Source organism: Euphorbia lathyris, chromosome 6 (genome assembly GCF_963576675.1).
Source record: "Euphorbia lathyris chromosome 6, ddEupLath1.1, whole genome shotgun sequence".
Lineage (NCBI taxonomy): Eukaryota > Viridiplantae > Streptophyta > Magnoliopsida > Malpighiales > Euphorbiaceae > Euphorbia > Euphorbia lathyris.
Window position 1 is genome coordinate 77,607,499 of NC_088915.1, and position 11,023 is coordinate 77,618,521.

The 11,023-nt window shown below is 34.8% G+C and overlaps 1 non-coding gene across 1 annotated transcript; it reads left to right on the forward strand.

The window, feature by feature from the left end:
• Nucleotides 1-6,126: 6,126 nt before the first annotated feature.
• Nucleotides 6,127-6,233, forward strand: LOC136234351 (small nucleolar RNA R71). Its single transcript, XR_010691238.1, has one exon. It is a non-coding gene; the product is annotated as a small nucleolar RNA R71 (small nucleolar RNA).
• The last annotated feature ends 4,790 nt before the right edge of the window (nucleotides 6,234-11,023 follow it).

An 11,023-nucleotide genomic window follows, 5' to 3' on the forward strand; every position in this document is an offset into this window, starting at 1 on the left:
CACAAGTCCTTCGTGCTCGAGAAATTCATAGTCAATTGTCGGAAAGAATTCATCATCACTCCAGGGGATATCAATAGTACCCTTTGAACCGAGAATTATTCCACAGATTATATTGCCGGACCCAATCTTCTTATCTTTGGATCGAGAAGCGGCGACAAGACCTTCCATCAGAATTTTGGAAGAATCCACTGCATTTCCCTGGAATATATCTCCAAGAACATACAAATCTGTGTCGCGGACCACACTACTGAATGTGCACCCGAATAAACTGTGACACAGAAATTTGTGTAAATACAGCATGGAGTTGGAGCGAAAAGAGTGATTATAGGCGAGTTTTGAATTGAATCGCCAGAATCCAGTGAGCATTCTCCAAATATCCGAGGATGTCATGTCTCGTCCAGGATGACATTTGATTGTATCCCTCGGGGGAAAACCAAACCAAGCATGCAACTCAGGATAGCCGAAAGTGAAGATTTCGCCTTCTCGACAAAAATTGAGACGTACTCGTCGTTTATTAGTAAAACGCACGGTACAGAAGAATTCGAGTATCCAATCGCCTATTATTGGAAATCGCATTTGGGCGAATTTTGTCCACCCTAGGCGCTCCATATAGCGGCTCATGTCATCATTAATGCCTAATTCGATATTAAGAAATTCATCCATATACAACATTCCGGTGAAGAATTTGTAACGGTGATTCCAATAACGCCTACCTTCATCGTGACTGAAGATAGGAAAAGGCGCCCCATATCGCTTGGATAAGTCTGGGCGTTTGTTGATTGAGGCAGTATTGTGCCTAGATGGTTTGTTCTTGGTAGGCATGGTGCAAAGTTTGTGTTACTTTAGTAAAGAATGGTGTTTGCGAAGAAAATCAGAGTTCTGACAAAGATGAAAAGAATTGTAACAGAACTTGAATCCTCTAGGATTAATTTATAAGAGTTTAAATGAAAAAGAGGTATCGTTTTATTATGAAAAGGTATAAATTGCACCTTTTTTTGAAATGAAGAAACTTAATGTTTCGTTTGCCAAGAGTTTCGCCGAAAGGGTTAGAGTGTTGTAGACCTGATAGTGCAGGAAACACGCATGTCGCGATCGCGAATGGCAAAGCCACGGTCGCGACACGCTGATTTCCTTGCGGAAATCAGGCGTCTAAGCTACCTCCCGATTCACGGTAGAGAATTTAAAATTCTCGGTATGAACAGAGAAATCCTAACCTATTTGGACTGTTCTAAAAAAGAGGATTCACGGCAGGGAATTCTAAATTCGCGGCAGAGAATTGCCTGAAACTTCAAATTCATCTTAATTTCCTAAAAATTAAATCTAAAAAAATAGAAATATTTTATGCATTTAAATCATAACATAAAGTCATCTAATCATAAAAATGGAATTTTGAAAAAAAAAATATAACAAAAAAAAATATAACAAAATAAAATAAAATAAATGAACAAAAATATAAAAACAATAAAACAAAATAAACTGTGTAAGAAAAACTGAGTAATTTATACGTCAGACAATCTTGTTACGAACTCAATTCCTAGTTGAGAAATATTTTCGTAATAGATTTTACATCGATTACCATTAACTTTGAATCGAACTCCGGTAGGACCTTCCAGTCCTAAAGAACCATAATCGAATGTTTTGACGACTAAATATGGTCCTATCCATCTGGACTTAAGTTTTTTTGGAAATAAACGAAGTCGTGAATTAAATAACAGCACTTTATCCCCAACATTAAAGTGTTTAACTTTAATTTTGGCATCGTGCCATTTTTTCACTTTTTCTTTATAAATCTTTGCATTTTCGTAAGATAGATGACGTAACTCATCTAACTCATTCAAATTGAGCAAACGTTTCTTACCTGCTTGTCGTAAATCAAAGTTTAGTTCTCTAATAGCCCAATAGGCTTTGTGTTCTAATTCGACTGGCAAATGACATGCCCTCCCATACACTAAGCGGTACGGACTCATTCCTATTGGTGTTTTAAATGCAGTACGGTATGCCCATAGCGCATTATTGAGTTTAGAAGACCAATCTTTTCTAGAAGATGAAACTGTTTTTTCGAGAATCCATTTGAGTTCTCTGTTTGATATCTCCGTCTGACCATTTGACTGAGGATGGTACGGCGTTGATACGCGGTGGCGTACTCCATATTTTTTCATAAGCGTTTCAAAACTCTTGTTTATAAAATGAGTACCGCCATCACTAACGATAACTCTTGGACAACCAAATCTACAGAATATATCGTCAAGAAAATTAACGGCAACTTTAGAATCGTTCGTCGGGGTTGCAATTGCTTCAACCCACTTTGAAACATAATCAACGGCAACTAATATGTAAGTTTTACCATTGGAAGAGGGAAAAGGTCCCATGAAATCTATTCCCCACATATCGAAGACTTCAACTTCTAATATGGTTGTGAGGGGCATCTTATCTTTCCTTCCTAGATTTCCTCTTCTTTGGCACTTATCACAACGAGTAATAAATGAACGGACGTCCTTAAACATCGTAGGCCAAAAGAAACCGCTTTCAAATATTCTAGCAGCTGTCTTGTTAACTCCATTATGTCCTCCATAAGAACTAGAATGGCATTCCGACATTATGGATTCGTATTCATTTTCACCAACGCATCTCCTAATTATCCCGTCACCACAAGTCTTGAACAAAAAGGGATCTTCCCAAAAATATTGTTTAATATCGAAGAAAAATTTCTTCTTTTGTTGGAAATCTAATCCTTCCGGAACAATATTGGCTGCAAGATAATTAGCAATATCTGCATACCATGGTGACATGGCACTTTTTATTTAATAGAGGTGTTCATCAGGGAAATCATCTTGTATACCGGTAGTTTCACCTATAGGACCGTTTTCATCTTCAAGTCTCGATAGATGATCAGCGACAAGGTTTTCAACTCCCTTTTTGTCTTTTATTTCTATATCAAATTCTTGCAACAATAAAACCCATCTAATTAGACGTGGTTTTGCATCCTTCTTAGCAAATAAATATCTTAATGCTGCATGATTAGTATAAATAATAACTTTTGAACCTAATAAATATGACCTAAACTTGTCACATGCAAAAACTACGGCTAACATTTCTTTCTCAGTTGTGGTGTAGTTTAATTATGCAATTGACAGTGTGTGACTTGCATAGTAAATGACATTAAGTTTCTTATCTTTCCTTTGACCTAAAACACATCCGACAGCTAAATCACTTGCATCACACATGATTTCAAATGGTAGATCCCAATCGGGTTTAGCAATAACAGGTGCACTGACTAAAGCTGTTTTCAATGTTTCGAACGCTTTAACGCATTCTTCATTAAAATCAATGGTTGAATCTTTCATGAGTAAATTAGTAAGTGGTTTGGAAATTACAGAAATTTTTTTAATAAATCTTCTGTAAAAACCAGCATGTCCTAAGAATGATCTTACTCCCTTAACAGTAGTTGGAGGGGGTAATTTCTCTATTACTGAAGTTTTTGCTCTGTCCACTTCTAATCCTTTTTCAGATATTTTGTGACCTAAAACAATTCCTTCGTCAACCATGAAATGACATTTTTCCCAGTTTAATATCAAATTTGTTTCTTCACACCTAGACAAAACTTTATCCAAATTTTCTAGGCACGAATCAAAAGAATCTCCATAAACTGAAAAATCGTCCATAAAAACTTCCATGATATCTTCAATGAAATCATTAAAAATTGCAGTCATACAATGTTGAAATGTTGCAGGTGCGTTACATAGACCAAAGGGCATTCTTCTATATGCAAATGTTCTGTAAGGACATGTGAAGGTTGTTTTATCTTGGTCATCCGGGTAAATGTATATTTGAAAGAATCCGGAATAACCATCAAGAAAACAGTAGAAAGCATGACCAGCTATCCTTTCGATCATTTGATCAATGAAAGGAAGAGGAAAATGATATTTCCTAGTTGCTTTATTTAAATTTCTATAATCTATACAAACCCTCCAACCAGTGGTGGTTCGCGTAGGTATTAATTCACCTTCTTCATTCCTTACAACTGTTATGCCTCCCTTTTTAGGTACACAATGGATTGGACTAACCCATTCACTATCCGAGATAGGGTAGATGATTCCATTGTCCAGAATTTTAGTAATTTCATTTTTTACTACTTCTTTCATGTTCGGATTTAGGCGTCTTTGCCTATCCGCTTTAGGTGGCTTATCTTCTTCTAAATGAATTCTATGCATTACAATACTTGGATTAATACCTTTTAAGTCTGAAATTTGCCAACCCATACTTCCTATCCTATTTCTAACAACTTCTTTCAATTTCTCTTCTTGGACTTGTGTTAATTTGTTAGAGATAATAATAGGTAGAGAATCGCCTTCGCCTAAGAAAGCGTACCTCAAATGACTTGGTAATTCTTTAAGTTCTAATTTAGGTGGAACTATAATTGAAGGCGGAACTGGTCCATCTTCTCGAATCAAAGGTTCTGGGTCCTTATCTTCTAGTTCCTCACTCATTATAGGTTCTATTATTTCTTCTTTTTGAACAATGTCATTTACACATTCTTCAATTAAATCAAGTTTCATACAAGCGAAATCCTCCATAGGATATTTCATCGCTTGGTTCATATCAAACTCAATCTTATCATCTCCTATTCGTAAAACTACTTTCCCTTCCGACACATCAACTAGAGCACGTCCCGTGTTCATGAACGATCTACCAAAGATTAGCGGACAATTTACATCATAAGCAAAATCTAAAATAACGAAATCGGTAGGAAAAATAAATTTGTCAACTTTAACTAAAACATCCTCAATTATACCGTATGGTCTTTTAGTGGTTTGATCCGCTAATTGTAAAATCATATTGGTACGTTTGATGTCTTCTTCTAAGCCTAACTTATTAAAAATAGATAATGGCATCAAGTTAATGCTTGCTCCTAAATCACAAAGACAACTTGGGAATTCTATATCGCCAAATTTACATGGAATGGTAAAACATCCGGGATCTTTGAGTTTTGTGGGCAAATTGCTTGACACAATCGAACTGCAATCTTCAGTTAGTGAAATGGATGAAATTCCTTCCCAACTGATTTTCTTTGAAATTAAATCTTTGAGGAATTTACCATAATTGGGAATTTGCGTAATTGCATCCATAAACGTCAAATTAATATGCAAATTTTTAAGTTTGTCTAAAAATGTTAAAAGTTGTTTATCATAGTCCTTGTTGCGGACTTTGTGTGGAAAAGGTGGTTTGGGTACAAAAGTTTTTGTACTAGAGTCAATTGGTGCATCTTTTTGTTTTAATGTATCCTCTTTGGGCTTTGATAAATCAGTTCCAGGTAAAGTCGAATTTCCGGGCATTTCCGGGCCTAAGTAGTTTTTTCCTGAACGAAGAGTGATAGCCTTAACATGCTCTTTCGGATTTTCTTCCGTATGGCTTGGAAGACTTCCCTCTTTGCGGGATGGAATTGATTTAGCGAGTTGTCCAATTTGAATCTCCAAATTATGGATGCTAGATGATTGGTTTTTAATAAGCTGATCGAATTTATTCTCGATCCGTTTAAAACCATCGTCGTGATTACTTATTTTTCCGCTTATAGCATCAATGAATTTGTCGATTTTAGAAGATAAAGTGCTAATCGAATCTCTTGATTGATTTTGATAATTGGTAGTACGATTTTGATTAGTATTAGCATTATTATTATCTCTCCAGTTAAAGTTAGGATGATTTCTCCATCCAGGATTATATGTATTGGAATAAGGGTTATTATTTTGGTTTTGCCCTTGGACAAAATTTACCTGTTCAATTTCACTCATACCTTCGTAATCCACATCTGTTTGGATTGGCTTACCATTAAAATCACACGGTGCCATAAACCTATCAATTTTGTGCAATTGGGCTTGCAACATCGCTACTGGATCAAGGTTCACTATACCTTTAACTGATGATGTTGTTGAGGATGATGGTTTCGCTGATGGTAGGTGTCCACGTTCCGCGGGCCACATACTGCTGTTGATTGCCATCTCCTCCAAAAGTTCTATTGCTTGGGCAGATGTTTTCTTCATGAATAACCCTCCAGACATAGCGTCCAATGAACCTCTAGTTGTAAGATTTAGTCCATTATAAAATGTTTGCATTAAAAGTTCAGCGGGCAATTGGTGGTGTGGGCATAAACGTTGAAGTTCTTTAAAACGTTCCCAAGCCTCATATAGAGTTTCACTATCATTTTGAGAAAAAGACGTTAACTCTTTAATGACTCTTGCGGTTTTTGCTAAAGGAAAAAATTTTGATAAAAATGCTTGGGCTAATTGCTCCCAAGTCTCAAATGTTGCGGCTGGCATAGAAGTTAACCACTCTTTGGCTCGATCCTTCAAAGTAAAAGGAAAAAGGCGAAGATTGATTGCTTCTGCAGTCACATTTGGTATTTTAAAAGTGTCGCAAATTTCTAAGAAATTTGTCAAATGGGTATTAGGATTTTCGTTAGGTAACCCGTAAAACGTTACATTATTTTGCAACATATTAAGCAACGCAGGCTTAATTTCAAATTGGTTTGCATTAATTTGGGGTCTAACTATACTGTTTGTTACACCGGCCACTCCTGGCCTAGCGTAATCCATAAGTGTGGTCATAACTTCTGGCTCGGTAATTTTAGTTTTTATTGGGGTTTTGTTTTTCTTTTTCTTTTCTTTCTTGTTCTTTTTAAGAGTTCTTTCAATTTCTGGGTCAATAGGATCTGGTGACGTGCTTGAACTTCGAGAACTGCGCATGAACTTGAAATTTCGCACGAACCGAAACTACCTACAAAACAGAATTTGAAAAATAAATATGTTAATAATTAAAAATAAATAAAATGTAAAAATTTGAATAAGTATGAATAAACCTAGATTCGTAATAAAACACGAAAAAATTTTGTCAAAAATTTTGGCATTCCCCGGCAACGGCGCCAAAAACTTGTTGAGCGATTTCCGCAAGTGCACGGTATACGCTTGTAGTAATAAAAGATATCGATCCCACAGGGAACGTTTTTCGAACAAAACTTATTTACAATCGGTTAAATTTACTTTTAAGGTTTATACTATGGAAAAATCGTTTAATCGGTTTTGGTTTTGAAATTGCTAGAATAAGAATTAGATTAGAGTATGAAGATGTTAGAAAATATCTGATTTAAGAATGAATTTGCAAATCAGGAACGTTTTAGTACTTTAGAAAAGTGAACAAGTATATTCGTTTGCATTAAGCAAAGAAAACAACTTTAAACTTTGTACGAATTATACAGATGAAATAAATGACGGAACCTCTAATTAATTGGCTTTGAACGCGACAAAACCCTTATCCGGGATAATTGCCCTTAACCAAATTAAAACTCTACCGAGATAATAATTTGCCTAAGTGTTCAACAAAGTTTCCTTGTAAAGATTTTGAATTAAATACGTTTTAATGAAAACACCAGCAGTCACTTTAGTGGATTGGTTACCATAAGTGCTGCATAAAAATCTATCGAATAGAACGGACTTTATTAGATGAAATATAAATTGATACAAGTTTACAGAGAACATGGAGCATGGAAACATTCGACGGCTTGCAAGTGAACGGGTTGATCAATCCTTTCCTTGGGTTTCGTTAGAGTTTGTCAAGCTCAGGGGCGGATCCTCTACTCAATCTTCTCGTTGAATCTTCGTAATAGAGACTGGGTCGGTCCACTACCAAAATGTAAACTAAACTGGAACAATGTCTAAACGCTACTGAATTTGTTATTATTTTGTAAACAATGTGTGTACATCATATTGCTTTTGATCAGAATTGAAATCTAACTTCTGAATCACTTGATTCGGAATTTCTGCATAAATTCTACACTAATCTCTTTCTTCTACATGTATAACACACTATATTTCAACTCTCCATCAACTCTTTATTTATAGATGTTGAAGAGTCTTGATTGAAGTGTCGTGTCCGTTGTGAAGGATCGTGTCCGCTGTGAAAGGACGTCTTTATCCACCCGAACGATCGCGTTTCGTCGAAAACGAAAGTGTGTAACTAGGCCTCTAAAATCTCCTGCTCGTACCGAGAATATTAAATTCTCTACCGAGAATGGGGGAGCATCAATTGTACTTCAGACGAAGGGAAGGAGAGGCTGAGGGACGCGTGTCGCGACCGTGAATAGTGGGGGCCGCGGTCGCGGCACGGAGCGTTTTTCACTTCTTCGCTCTCGTTCGAGTCCTCGACTTGGCGTTATTAATTTTCGTCGTATTCGACTCCTTTTGTAGGGCTTTTCTTCTATTTTTGAGCTCTTTTTACTCCTATTTGGATTTTACCAAATATTTATGTACCTTGCATGAAAGAAACATATTCGAGAGTAAAAGCTTTCTAAATGGTTATAAATATCATAAATTCGTAGCAATATTGATGTAATTATAGATGATATTTTAGGTATATTTTGAGCTTAACAATCGTCAGTTTTCATCCGACAGTAATCTAAAAAACACTCAACATCACTTGAATCAACAATCGGAACTACTGCCCTAGGTAGTTGCTTTCGACCGTAATAACTGCATAGTCATACACAGATCAAATGACATTGGATCAACATGAGCAGTAGTGTATACTATCTCTTGCAGCCTTTCCAAGCTCAATCCCGGAGACATCTTCAGCAATTTCTTCTCACCCCCCTCGTATGTCATGTTCTTACCAACTGTTTTCCACCGGCCATTCCATATGATCACACACAACACAAACTGGTCTGACATGCTTCTATCAATAATAAACAAAAAAAGGAATGATATAACAGAATGAAATAACATCATGAAATAACATACACTTCGCATACTTCGCAGTTATTCGAATATGTGAATTCGCATATTTCGCAAATACATTCGCAAACTTCGCATACTTCGCAAATACGTAAAATATGCGAAGTGTGCGAATCCAATAATGGAACACCATATCTTCGCATACTTCGCGTATATGCCATATGCGAATTCCGCGAAGTATGCGAATAACAAACGCATACACAGTCTTCAATAGACTTCGCATATTAAGATTTCGCGAAACGAAATCATAATATGCGAAGCACGCGATCTTCCGCGAACGAAGTTCAGATTTACAAATATCTAACCTCAAAAGTAAACTGCTGCTGAAACTAACATCAACGAGTTCAAAGCGATTTAACCATATGAAACTAACATCATACTTACATGATAAGGCTTGGGCTTGGATTGATGAAGGATCTTAAGGAAAAATAAGAGAGAGAAAATCGCGAGCTGTGAGAGTGAGAATAATCCGAGAAAAGAGAGAAGAGGGGATGATCTGATTAAGTAACTTATATATATGAAGGGTATTGTGGGTATTTCAAATTAAATCAGTCTATATATGTAAGTTGAACAATAATGGGTCTTAAAATGTAAATGGGCCTCCCATTATACCCATTTTTATAATTTTCCCATTAATATATTGATATTATAAAATAAAATTAAAATTAAACTATGAACGGTAAAAAATGTATTAAACTTATTCATAATCTTAAATAAATAAAAATATTTATATAAAAAAGTCATTAATCAATTAATTCAACAAAAATTCAACACATGATTTTAAATGATAAAAAAATCAAGGGTTAATTACAAATAACTATCATATGGTTTAGCCGATTTACGATGTATTACCTGTGGTATTTTTTTTTTTTTTTTGTGCAAATGCAATCCTGTGGTTTGCAAAATTTTACATTTGAATCCACTTTATCATAATTTGATCGATAACGACTTCGAAATGAAAATTTTCAAGAGTTAAATGATATTTTAAGCAACTTTAATTCTTCAACTTTTTAGGTTTGAGATCATTTAGGTGTTGTTTTTTTATGAGAGAGAAAGACAATGTTTAGAGAGAGAAAACTTCAAAAATGATGATTTTGAAATATTAAGAATAGAGTTTCGTAGTATATATGATACCAAACAAGTTTAATTCTTGAAAATTTTCATTTTGAGGTCGTTATAGGCCAAATTTGGCAAAGTAAAAAAAACATGTAAAATTTTGCAACCATAGGATTGTGTTTGTAAAAAAAAAAATACCATAGGTACTACATCGCAAATCGTCCAAACCATATAGTAGTTATTTGTAATTAATCCAAAAATCATATATATATATATATATATATATATATATATATATATATATATATACACACGTGTTCAGTTTTTAAAACAAATCTCGAATCAAACTCATTTCATATACAAATTGAAGTCGGATTAGACCAAATATTAAATATGTATATCAAATTCAAAGTGTGAAAGTGGATTTAGACTTGCTGGGCCGACGAACAAATCCATCATCATGTTTAATGCTTACCTTTTTTTTTTTAAGTAAAAACGGGTGGACCGAACCAAGATAAATCAAGGGTAAAGTTCCAAGACAAGTCAAAAACAAGAAACCAAATATTATAAATCAATAAAAAAAACATATAAATTCAGAGTTTATAAAAGAAGAAAAAAAACATAGAAAACCAACTTTTGAATCGAAGGAGGACCACTATGCAGATAAGGCCTTCAGACGACGTCACAAGGCTCACTGCCGACTGATGGATCTTCAGATGACGGTTGGATTCTATAATGTGAAGGAACGTCACATGACATAAGCCTACTAATAGGCTGCCATATTATTCGGGTTACAATGACAACTTATTTATCATTATTGTCTCATATACCGGTATTGAATGACATCCTACTAATTAAAAACGTCAAGATATATTTGGGAAATTGGCAAACTGCAATGACAGTTTGAATAATAATTTATATCGTTGTAGCTTGTTTCAGATGACATAGGTCTTAAACAATCCTATCAATGAATTTGTTTTTAGATGACGGATTCGTTTCTTTTTTTTTTGTCTTCCTATTGTTGTTTAGATGAGATTTTTTTTAATTAAATGTGTCTCTTTGCTTTTTTCTTCGAATGAATTTCTGATTTTTACCTCAATAGTGAATTTTACATATTCAATGAACATGGAATTTTATATATCATTAATTGGAAAATAATGCTCATAATTTGTTTATATGAGTTCAAA